General features: G+C 41.3%; 1 non-coding gene across 1 annotated transcript; it reads left to right on the top strand.

Moving 5' to 3' along the window:
* The first annotated feature begins 2409 nt into the window (after nucleotides 1-2409).
* Nucleotides 2410-2481, top strand: TRNAQ-UUG (transfer RNA glutamine (anticodon UUG)). The gene has a single exon. It is a non-coding gene; the product is annotated as a tRNA-Gln (tRNA).
* Nucleotides 2482-12956: the final 10475 nt, after the last annotated feature.

Here is a 12956-nt window from a genome sequence, read left to right as displayed (position 1 = left end):
GCCCAGGAACCCAGGACCGTAACTAAGAGGGGGGAGGGAAGAGCAGCCATGTCTGGTGCCCCGAGTGCTGAATCACACGGGGTGCCGAATTCACCCCTTAAACTGCTCCTTCCACATTACACAGGGCGTCAAAATGCGTGCTTATTTCGGCTGTCAAAGTATCTATTGTGGCTCTGGCCTCACCCTTGTGGAGTGTGGGGATGTTTTATTCATCCTGAGCAGGGCCCTTACGCTGAAATCTTTGGTGGGCCACCAAACAGACTTTTCACGGGTCCTTCTACCATGAGGAACACTCAGTAAACTTACACTCAGGAGTACAGGACGATTAAAAAAAAAATTGTTAAATATTTTCTATGAACGTGAATGATTTTTCAGTTTGAAATGGACTTGCAGATCCCATTTCGTAAAATAGGAACGAAATCGGCAAGATTATGAAGGTCCAAAGTGAATAACTTCGATCCACGATTTTACATCAAACAAGAATATAATCTTCTCTACCACAAACTCTATGAAAACACCTACATTCGGGTTAGTTTCCATGCACGTAAATATTTTGCAAGGGGTGTGTTCTTACTTTTCACATAAAACCACAACATCTACATTTTCTGGGGTTTTTCCCCCCCCCCCGGATGTGCCGAGTTGACGATCCCATTTATCTCGGATTATCGAGACTCTTCAGTGAGTCTCAATAATGTGCGTTATTTCTTCCACCAACCCCTTCAGTTTTTCAAAACTGAAATCGTGATTAGTATTACTAATACGAAACGAAATTTCTGAGACACAATGGAAAATTTGAACGGCATTTGCAACTCGGCTAGATCTCGAAATACTCCAACGACCCCCCTAAATCACTGTGACGCCTTTTGGTGGGATTACTCTATTTTATCCCTAAAATATCTCGCGGCACCTTCTTGTGCCGTTTGTGATGTCACCATTTGCGAATAATTAGTACAATATCCGATGTTTCAGGACAATATAGGAGTTAGACTTAGAAAAAAATGGAGGGGGGTTGTACAAGTGAGTAACTTTCTTTCAAACCGAGCACAATTCAGGTCTATCACCATCTATGGGCGATTTACTACCTAGTGAGTTGTGCCGGAAGTGTAACTGTGTGTGTGTATACCTATCAGTCTGAGTGCGTATGTAGTGTTGTGTTTGATTTTTCAGTGCCGCCATCTATATTTCAGAAGTGAAGTAAGCAATGTGTTATGATTGAATTGCATTTGTACTGTTTGCAGGCCTGTTGCTCTCTGTGGCGAGACTTTTTAAAGGGGGAAGATCGGCTCGCATTCGCGCCTTGAAGTTGGGAACCACAGAAAACCAACTTCAGCCGACCACCACTGTGGCGACGGTGGGGTTCGAACCCAGGACCCCGCCACGCGAGTCCGTCACTATGACTACTCGACCACCACCGCGGCACAAGTGAGTAACCAGTACTTTTGCGGTGGTTATAATATAATGCATGAAGAATTGGTGGTAATACCAAAATTTCCCTCAAAAATTCCCCTTCTGATTAGGCTGACCATATTTCCTCAAAAGAAATACGTGAAAGCGGTATTCCAAATAGGGTGAAATGCGGGACATTGCCAATTATCGCCAAAAATGACGCCAAAAGTAAACAAAGTTGCCAAATATTGGAGAAATTACATAAAAATAAAAATGGCGGGAATTAAAGCATTACTGCGAATTGCAGTGTATTTAAATGAATTCCACGAAATAAAACGTTCACCAAGACAAATGTGAGAGATCAATATTCTTATTTACAATTGTAATTATCATAATGTAATTTATGAGTGGGAAAATAATTTCATTTTTTGACTTTCATAACGATTAAAAATTCAGGTAAGCTTCGTGTAAAAAACGGAAAAACCGGGACACTTTCGCTAAAAAGTCGGGACAGCCAGAAAAACAGAAAAAACCGGGACTGTCCCGGGAAATACGGGGCGTATAGTCATCTTACTTTCGATTAAATTGTACCCACACACACATTCCAAAAATTGTGCTGCCATCTATCGGTCAAAATATGTAACCAAGTATTTTATACTGGAAAACAATTGTTTTTTTGCATTTATACTTTTTTTAAACAAAAATTCTTTTGTTTGACGAAATCTCAGAATTTTCCACAAACGCCAAGAAATTTCTCATATGGACCAATTTTGGCTAATTTTTCCCCGTGAATACGGGAAATTTCCCTCGAGTTACCATCACTGGTAGTATCTAAGTAGCTTTGACCGCAGGCACAATATGCAGTTTTGCCGTAATTTGGCGACAATTGGGCAATGACTCATATTTGAAAACCAAATTACCCGTAACCCGCGTTTATTTGCAGGAAATATAGTCAGCCGAAGGATTGAGGTGTTCGTAACAGATGATTTTGTAATGATCTGAAATTAGAAACGAAAGTTTTGTGGTTCCATGGTGTAATGGTTAGCACTCTGGACTTTGAATCCAGCGATCCGAGTTCAAATCTCGGTGGAACCTGAATTACATTTTTTTTTTTTCCTCCCTTTCTCCATGATATATAATGATTAGGGATACGTAAATTTCGTATTTACGATAAATACGAAATTTGCCAATTTTGACTATATATACAGTCGAATCCCGTTATAACGAATACGATTATAGCGAAAAAATCTCGTTTTAACGAACACTTCTTAAATCCCCCAGATAAGTTTACATAACAACAATGCATATACCTGGAATTCCTTTATAACGAAGTGATTTCTTCTGTCTCTTGGAGTTCGTAATAACGGAATTTGACTGTATATTGCTGCTTTTCGCAATAAATATGAATACGATTACTCCAGCGTAAGTTTCTTAAAAATAGGTTTTGGCAATGAAATTCTAGTTCCTAAAATACGGGTTCAGTTGACTTTCGTTTCCGAGTTCTGTAGGAAAATTATGGTAATCGACAATTTGTGAAACGATCCACTCTCACTTTCCATTCTCACATGTTTTGTGGAGTAAATTCGCAGATTTGAAATCTTTTGGGTTTTGGGCTCAAGGGCATTTCAACGAAAAATTCTCAAATGAGTACAGTAGAGTCTCGGTCATCCGACTTAAGCCGGTATTATACTATAAAAGTTTCCTAAAAGTCCTTTTATAAAACTTGCTCGAATGTAACATATGAGCTTTGTATTGGTTGAATTTTTTGAGTTTTATAAAAGGGATTTTATCAAACTTTTATAGTGTAATACCGGCCATAAATGGAACGGCAGAACTTCGGATAGTACGCAGGTGTTAAGGAAAAGCCTATTATACGTCAAATTATGTTATAATTTTGCACATTATGAGCCTAATAATCATGTTTACTGCAAAACAACAGAAGAAATTTAGTGAGAAAATGAACTTACAGTTACAGAATATTTTGAAGTTAAATACACAGTGCTTAAAAAAGTTCAGTCCTGCGATGATTTAAAAATTTTTTTGATCTTCGTCTGCTTTTTCCTGACGAGTGCCGTTTCTTCGCTGCCAAATCTCGCCATCTTTGCAGCATCATTATGTCGATTTTTGTAGCTTCTTCTTGTTGTTCAATGTATTTAATTACAGTTTATAGAGTCTTGACTCTCCGTCGTTACGTGAAATTCTGAAATCTCAACAGTTGGTGCTTGATCTCTTTTTTTTGCGGTGGGATGTCGGATAATACGGAAGGTTGGATAAACGAGACTCTACTGTACGTTGGAATTGATGAACGGCATGGTATTCTGCTCAAGACACAGCAGCAGAAAAGAGTTGAAATAAATTGACTTTACACATGACATCCAACCAGTGTCGTCTTAATAATGCGTGGGTCCGACCGAGCACGGCCCAGAAACCTCAAGTGCAGAGGGGCCTCATGAAAATGAGGCCTCTCACTGAAAATTTCTAGCAAGATAGGGGGAGGGGGCCGCAGATAAATCATTTTAGCCGAGGGGCCTATTATATGTTTTGTTTTTCTAATTTTTATTTTTTGCAAATAAATGCGAAATTTATGATTTTTAAATTTTTTTTGCAAAATTTCGGATTTTTTTGCGAAATTTACGTATCCCTAATAATGATAGACAATGGATTTTTTTTTGTTTGTTTTAGTTGAATTTACTTAGTTGTAGTACATAGTTGAATTTTTCGAGAATTTGTCATGGGCCCCACCCGGGCGCGGTCCGGGGAGCTCAATTAAATGAGAAGTACGTAGTTGTATTTTTCGACGGTCCTAGTTCTTCCTTTTCCTAGTTCTAACCTCCCCCCCCCCCCCCCCCCCACCAAGAAAAAGAATTGAAAAGCTCTCCCTCGAGAAAATTCTGAATACGTAGCCAACTGATCTCATGTATGTAATGTACATAGGAATATACACACAGGAGTTTTCACATAGGAATGCGGTGAATTGACATCATCATCATCGTGCCCCCCCCCCTCCCCCAGAGTTTCTAATGAAATGTGCCTTCTGACTTTTTTCCCCCAAATGGAAAGGGGGAGGGGATACATTCCATTTTTTACACCTGCGCAGACCTGTTGTTTCTCTGCGCGCAGAATTTCGCTTTCTGTGCTGAACGACAAAATAACACGCGACCCTATGCAATATAGGGAATTTTTAGAGGGGGGGGGGGGTGGGGGAACCAGAGCAGTGAATGACCAAAAGATTGACCAGAAAAGTGTGGAAACGAGTGAGTAGCCCACCAGGACCCCCTAGTAGTCCTTCAAGCAAATTATCGTAGACATAAATTATGCGTATAAAAGATATTTAATGAGAGGAAGGGGAAGGGAAAAGGAGTCCCAAAAAAAAAATTTTTCTCGTTCCCAAACTTAATCCGGGTTTTCCTAGGAATAGGTTTGTTGCGCAGCGTGAACCGAATTAGACTATTTCGCGCCGACAGAAACGAGTTACATAATCACGCTACGCGTTTGTGTTTTCCTAGCGAGGCGCGTCAGATCAGGGCGGCTATATAAAGTATATGGCTTTGGCATCAGCTACTCTGTCGTCTACATGGAAGGGAAGGGAAAGAAGACACACAAGAGTGAAGAGAATATCGGCAAAAACGCGCGGCGCACGACGCATTTGACTCCTCCAGAAGCAGTCGGCCAATCACGCCCGACGTGAATCGCTGTCGTCAGTCGTACTGCGCTCTGTAGGAAAACAGTCATGCTGCTTTTCTTACTGGTGAGTGGACGGCGTGTTGCGCTGGGCGAATCACGTTGCGCGCGGCACAGGAAACCTGCTCCTAGGAAAACCCGGCTTAAACAACCCTGTACAGGTGTCGCGCGCCGTGATAAACGCGATCATATTAAGTTTAAATATATCCACATTGCTCAAAAACGTACTCAAGATAATAGTTGTGCCGCATAAAGTTTATTCTTAAAATTTCATATTATATTATTTTGAATCAACATCATTATCTCACTCACCCACAAAAAGACAATATATATAACAAAAAAATATTAATCACTCACCAGACACCACCTGGATCGATGGCCTTTTACGCCATTTACCGAGGCATCCCTCTTTGACGGCACCTCACATATTTATTTCCGTCATGGTCCCGTTTCACGCACTAAGGGCATTTTAGCGCTTTAAGAAATTAAAGACACATCTTCACAAAAGGATCCGAAGTGCCTAGCACTTCAACACTGAGGACTACACCCTCATCGAACTCACGAGAACGAGCGTGTTCTCTGCTAGAAAACTTGGTCTCAACAGGCAAAATCAGAATTGCTTTAGTTTCAGTTTTCTTTGTTCGCATGAACAACTAATGTGATTGGCTAATAGAGTGCTTTTGCACCCATCACATATTAAGAAACCAAAGAATGAAAAGGAGAAGGTGTTTTGGATTTCAACTGGTAAAAATCCAGATTGTGGCATAGCAATGGTTCGTAAGATGAAACGTCGCATCTTTTCTAATGCCAGAGATATTCTGAAAAACAAGTATGTTATGGCGTGACGACTTCTATGTCATGATTATGCTTTCATATATTGGCGTCAATGTTGCTGATGGATCCCAGCAAGTTATATCTAATATAAATGAAATGAATGCGCTGCAATTCTCAGCGTGGGAAAGAATGTGGGAAGATGTTAATGAACATGTTAACTTTAAATTAATATTTGAAATGGGATTTTAGATTTTTAGAATGAATACTTTAAAGTGGGAATTGCGATCATGACACAGGGACGAAATTTGAAATTTTTCTGGTAATTGATTAAAAGAAATATAAATAAATAAATACAGGGTGATTATAAAAAAACGATCCCGACATAAGGGCCCCTAACTATCATACCATTCACAGAAACTGAATGAAATTTTGGCATAAGGTATTTTGAGGTATGCGCTCAAGAATGATATGGAAAACAACAGTGTCACTCTAACAGTTACGGTTACAGTGAGAAAATTTCGAAAATATCAAATGGCAACAATACAAGTTTTTTGTATTGGAATGCGATCTCCATACTGAAAAACACTGAATAGCGTTGGAATGGCACCTGTAGCACGAAAATCCCCGGAGCTAGGCAAGGAAAAAGGACTTTGCCGTGCACCAGAGCATTAATGTTCGTTTCATTCGTCACACCGTTTCTTCGGCTGAGATCCCAGCCTGATTAGTCCTCCACAAGGTCATGTGGAAAACACAATAAAATGCTTTATTTTATGCTTCTTCTCTGTCCTTATTGGTTGTCCTCACTTTTAGCCAATCTACAGCCGGTGATTTTCATGCTACAGTTGCCGTTCGAACGCTATTTAGGGTTTTTCACAATGGAGATCACATTCCAATACAAAAAACTTGGTGTTGCCATTTGATATTTTCGAAATTTTCTCACAGTAACCGTAACTGTTAGAGTGACACTGTTGTTTTCCATATCATTCTTGAGCGCGTACATCAAAACACCTTATGCCAAAATTTCATTCAGTTTCTGTGAATGGTATGATAGTTAGGGGCCCATATGTCGGGATAGTTTTTTTATAATCACCCTGCATATATATATACATGAGAACAGTACTTTGCAAACACTAAGTGGTGAACCCGAGCAGGTGACCCAAAAATTTCCTGAGGACGCCACTAAAATAAGTCGGAAAAAAAAAACAACTTGTGTTTATTAATTCAATAATTTTTGTGGCATTCGTTTGGTCCGGGCCCCATTATCGGAGACCTTGCCACGATGTTAATGACTCCTAGTGCCAGTGTCGTTAGATTCTAAAAATATATAAAAATTCGACAGTTGGGGGAGGGGGGGGGGCCCCATGATTTTTTTTTTTCCTGTTTCGACTTTAGCCGTATCACACGAAATCCAAATAGTGGAAATTCTCATTTCACCTGTCGTCTGCTTCATTCCAGGTACTTTATTTTTGATGGCTCCTTATGCTCCTAAGAAAGAGCTGAGCTTGCCATCCAGTTCAGTTTGTGAGCTTGGATCGTAGGGAGCTGTTGTGAATGACAACTTCGCAATAACGGTATTCGTTAAAAAAGGGAATTGGTTATAATTGTACATGTTACCGATAAAGCGCGAAAGCCGTTAATGTGCACATTACCTAGCTAATCTGCAGATTAACTGATTTGATACCTTACCTGTAGAATAACTGATTTCTGCAATTTATAGCGGTAACGTAATAATTTACTCATCATTCTATTGAAAAAAAATCGCATCGTTCAGTGCTGCCATCTATTATATACAATTTAAAAGTCTTTCTCAAACTTCGGAGATTGATCTGAAAGTTGTATTGATTAGTGCTGCTATCTATCTATTATAAAATTTTCAAAAATTTTATATTGTTCCTATGTAAACTTGTTCTGGAAGAATCGGAAAAGTTTTCGTTAAAACGACATTTTCGCAATAACGGTATTCGTTAAAAAAGGGAATTGGTTATAATTGTACATGTTACCGATAAAAAATGTTTCTTCAACTTGCGATTAAATTTCAATAATAATAATTATAACCCGTATTCAGTCCGTATTTGAGGGTAAAAGTGTGCAAAGGGAGGCTAGTGGACTATTACGGTGGACGGTCCCCGTGCCCCACATCCGGGAGCAGCGCCAAGAGGCTGGGAACTTTAGTGGGCCCTCGGTCAGACTTTCCAGCGGGGCCCTTCCATAGTTAATTTATAGCGTGAAAATCAAAATAAAGAATCAGATCTGCCCCAGGCCTCATCATTTTTTCGTTTTTTCACACTGTAAATTCGCTATAGGGCGGAAGACCCCCCCCCCCCACTAAAGATCCCTGCCTAATAGCCCTACTACTACTACTAAACCACACCACATGTACCTCGTCCATATTCCCCGGCGGAACTTCTAACGAATTGATACATGTTGGAATGTGCGTTGCCGTGTTGTGATCCTAACGTAGAGCTTGCTTCTGTGTAATGCTTGTTTTAGTGCTGCCATCTATCACATATTTTTTGAACTGTGAGTGAAGTTTAATGTTTGATGATTTTACCGTTGTAGGACTGTTGCTCTCTGCGGCGAGACTTTCTAATGGGGAGATTGGTTTGCATTCGCACCTGGAAGTTGGGAAACCACAGGCCTAATGGCCCTGCTGTAGGATGTAGGGGGCTATGGTAAGGATCAACTGCATAAGTCTCTCCCCCCCCCCCCCATCAAGATTTTTGAAGAGAGGGGGGAAGCAATTATGATTTTGCCGCCCAACCACCGTAAAACTGGATGATTTTTAACCGTATTTGTGCTCCCTTCAAAAATTTTCGTCCTCCCAAATGTTTGCCACTCCACGTAGTTGCCCCCTCCCCCTTTTGACCCTCGACCCCTGGCCCTTGTAATGGTGAAAAATTTGTCGAGTAGGTGGTCAAGAAAATGTATGAAATGATGCAGACAGCCAACCACAAGCGTACATTGGATCATTCAGGACCTTAGCGTGCCTTCTTGGGGCCCCCAGGGCAGACTCTTTCTCGGAGGCGCCTTTAAATGGGTTATTACTGTACAAAATCTATATATATAAAATTGATTTTGTGCACGTGTGTTCCCTGTATACAAATCTACAATTTCAGATCGGTCGTCATCAAAATTTGCATATATACCAAATGGGACCCGACTTGAACGATAGGCTACTTTAAAATTTCGTCAGAGCAGGGCAAATGCCCGAAGTGGGCAAAAAAAACTGTCGGGCAACAATGGTTTTTGGGCCTCAACAATCACTTTCCGAACGTCTATTTTGGTTACCGTGGTTCCCTAGCAATGCGTTTCAGACGTGTATATGCCTTTACAATGGTTTGTCACTTCTCTAATCCTGTTAGTATATGTACACTGCTCAAAACAATTAGGGGAGCAAGCAAAAAAGTGAAGAAAACCGTGCGAGACAGCCACGTATTGGCATACAATGGATAGTACACGCGTATTAATGCGCAATACAGAAAAAAGACGTAAAAAAATTAGGAATTAAGCTTTAATTCTTTGAAAATATGGAAAAAACAAGAAAAGATGATTTAGGGCAACAATTTGGTTACATGTAAACGATAAAAAAAAGTACTGTTTAGACATGATGCATGAGTTTTAATAGGGCGGGTGGTCTCCTCGAACAGCTAAGACTGCTGCACACCTGTTTGCCATGGATGCGATGAGGTTATCGATCAGATTTTGGGGAATACTGTTCCACTCCTCAAGAAGTGCAATCTGCAAGTCTCGGACAGTAACAGGTGGCCTTGGTCGCGCAGCAATGCGTCGTCCGGTCAGGAGAGCACGCTGGCCATTCCATACGCTGTATTGTTTCAGCTTCAAGCATGTTCTCCACCAGACGAGCTCTATGCGGTCGGGCATTATCATCCTGGAAGACAAAGGAATCTCCAATGGCTCCAGCGTAAGGGATGACATGAGGTCGCAGTATCTCGTCTGCATACCTTCGGGCCGTCAAAGTGCCATTCCGAATGATATGCAGGTCCGTACGTCCGCCTATGCTGATTCCACCCCATACCATCCAACCAGCTCGTCTGTATTGCGACCTTTCACGAACGAATGCGGGGTTATTTCGAATGCCCCTGTCCCTCCATACCAGAACACGTCGGGTGTCACACTCCAGACTGAATCGGGACTCGTGTGTAAACAGCACTTGGCTCCAATCATGTTGCTCCCAATCTCGATGTTCAGCAGCCCATCTTCTTCGGGCCGCACGGTGGCGTGGGGTCAACGGAATGCAGACCATTGGCCTACGTGCATAGAGCCCTCCCTCATGAAGCCGATTACGTACTGTTTGGCTGGACACCCTTCGTCCTGTTGCCAAGAGCAACCGTCTTTGCAGCTGCGTAGCATTCTCTGTTCTGTTTCGACGGGCTGTTAACCGTACATACCAGTCATCAGTTGCTGTAGTGGCGCGTGGCCGACCTTGCCCTGGTCGACGTCTAACATTTCCTGTTTCTTGGAATCGATTCCACAGCCTTGCAACAACACTTCTGGCGACTCCAACAGCGTCCGCGACACTACGTTGTGTTTGCCCGGATTCCAGTCTGCCTATAACACGCCATACCATGGATTCCGGTAAATCACGTTGTTGAGACATCCTCAAGCACCTTGTCTCAAAAAAAAATGCTGCGCAATCGAATTTCACAGTTACGGCAGTAAAACAGACGTTTCTGCAACATCCCGATTTCTGCCCTTATCTCCTTTTTCTGGTTTTTGACGTCATGAACTTTGATTTGCATATGAAGTTTTCTTCTTCCGTTTCCTGCTAGGCTTTCAATTATGGATGATTCATTTTATGTTACTTATCGGTATACATCTTTGCGTAATTTTGTTAAAACCATGTGCTCCCCTAATTGTTTTGAGCAGTGTATAATAGTTTATGCCTTTATAATAGTTTGCCACATTTTCAATCCTCCCAGTAACGAGGCTTTTTGAATGACGTCGTAATCATCATCAGCATCGCTTTGAGGGTCAGGAAAAGGGTGGTCCTCATAGAAATCAGTGTTTAAATTGCCGATTTTACCGTAGAAATGCGAGGATTTGGTGGGGTTTTCTGTCACATCGATAATTTTAAAAATTGTATAGAAGAGTTCGCTTAGAGATATACGAAGTCCAGGAGACGAAATATGAAGCCAGACCTACTTTTGAATTGGATATTCATGCAATAACATTGTTTTCAACTTCTTATTTACATCTTCTCAAGCATGAAAATTAATGCCTTGGTATTGTTTTTTAATATTCAACTGCATAAATTCACACACATATAGTTTAGGTTGTTTTAAAATTAATTATGGGCCCGTAAAAAGTACATCGAAAAAATTCCACAGCTTTAATTAAGCATTTTCGAAAGCTGAAATAGGCAGATTTGGATAACTTGTAGTTAAGGGAGGGGGATCGAAATACCTAGCTCTCCTTAAAAAAGGAAAAAATATATTCATTTCCTTATTTCCACAACAGACCGAAGTGTGTGTGAGGAAATGTTCAGCACGTGGCGTGAAATGCTGCCTTTAAGGTCAGGTAATATACTTGGATTGTCACGACTTACCAGACGTTTCAAATGCCTCCAAAGTTAAAAATCGCATGGATTAAGGTCCGGGGATCGGAGAAGCCGTAGATTAGGTAAGTGCCGGCTGATGACAAGTTCTTCTGTAAAATGTGTTCTAAGAATGTTCTTAACACACTGCAATGTGTGTGCGGAGGAGCTCCGTCTTGCATAAAGATCGTGTCTGCAAGGCAGTGACGTGCTTGCAGAGCCGGAACGATTTCGTTCTGTAACAGCAATGCTTATCGCTTCCCGGTGATCGAACATGTCACTGGACCTGTAGAACGAAACGAAGAAGTAGGGACCGAGAATAAATGATGCAATAAATCCTCACCCTACCGTCACTTTTGGTGAATGCAACGGAATCTCTAAGATAGCGTGCGGCTTTTCTGGTTCCCAAATTAGGTAGTTGTGAGTATTGACTACTACTAAACCAGACGTGCAAATCGTCCATATTCCTCTGCGGAACTTTGTGAGTATTGACTGCGCCATCCAAGAGAAAATGCGCTTCGTGCGTCCAGAGGATATACCAAGGCCACATTCTGAATCGACCTCAACGCAAGCTAGAAACTGCAGTGAGAACCGGAGTCGAGCGCGATAATCATGTTGAAGCAACCACTGCACAAGTGACAATTTGTACGGATAATATTCCGCATAATCTTATGGACAATTGAACGTGGCCTATCCAACGCTTGTGCTACAACGCCTGACCCTAGTGCTACCACGAGAATTTTTGTTAACTCCTGGCTCTACTCTTCGTCGTGAACAGCAAGTCACTTCCACTATATGAGATTTTTGCCTTTCTTTTCCATTTTCTCTTTTGTTAGCTACTGAAGAAGAAACTTCATACAGTTCGAAACGTGCCTAGCTGTTGTTTCCTCATCACATTTTGGGTTTATTAAAGGCATCCCACCCAACAAACTACAAGTGATGACCTTCGCATGGGAAATTTCTCTGAGACATTAGGGTAAACAATTCACTCAACAAGAAATATGTTCCAGGAAAACGGCGGAGAGTTGGTTGACTACACCACACTGGGCTGGAGATAAGCTGTAACTTATCCGGTACGTCCCGGAGGACATATGGTAAATATCTGGTGATTCGATGCCGGACCATAATCCGGCTCAGATGAGAGGAGGGTCTCTACTCCAAACCAAACTCAAAATCAAGCGCAACTAAAGTCAAACTAATCAAAAAAGACTCCCCTTGGGGCTCCATTAAAAGTCGCCCTCTAACTTGGAAGTACTTTATTGTGATTGGACGTAAAATTTTTTACAATGCCCCAAATTAATTTAGTTTCTTTTGTTAGTAATGTTTATGAACGGGGGGGGGGTTAACAGTTATGCTTAATTAAGTTATTTACATCGACTTCTCCACGACAGTTTTATTCCACATCATAATTGAGATGTTTCCCCCGAAGCCTTTTCACTTCTACGATCTTTAGAGTTGCACGCGTGATTATGGGCAACTGCAGGCATCTATAACAGGCCTCCGCGCGAAGGTCGTGACGTCATAGGTTGTGGTCATTTCACCTATAGCCATTGGATATATA

The sequence above is a fragment of the Pholcus phalangioides genome, unplaced genomic scaffold (assembly GCF_987345545.1).
Source record: "Pholcus phalangioides strain wild (caught in Gottingen) unplaced genomic scaffold, Ppha-v1.0 ptg000016l_1, whole genome shotgun sequence".
In the NCBI taxonomy this organism is placed as follows: domain Eukaryota; kingdom Metazoa; phylum Arthropoda; class Arachnida; order Araneae; family Pholcidae; genus Pholcus; species Pholcus phalangioides.
Note: the sequence above shows the minus strand (reverse complement) of the source record. Positions and strands in the feature narration are given on the sequence as shown.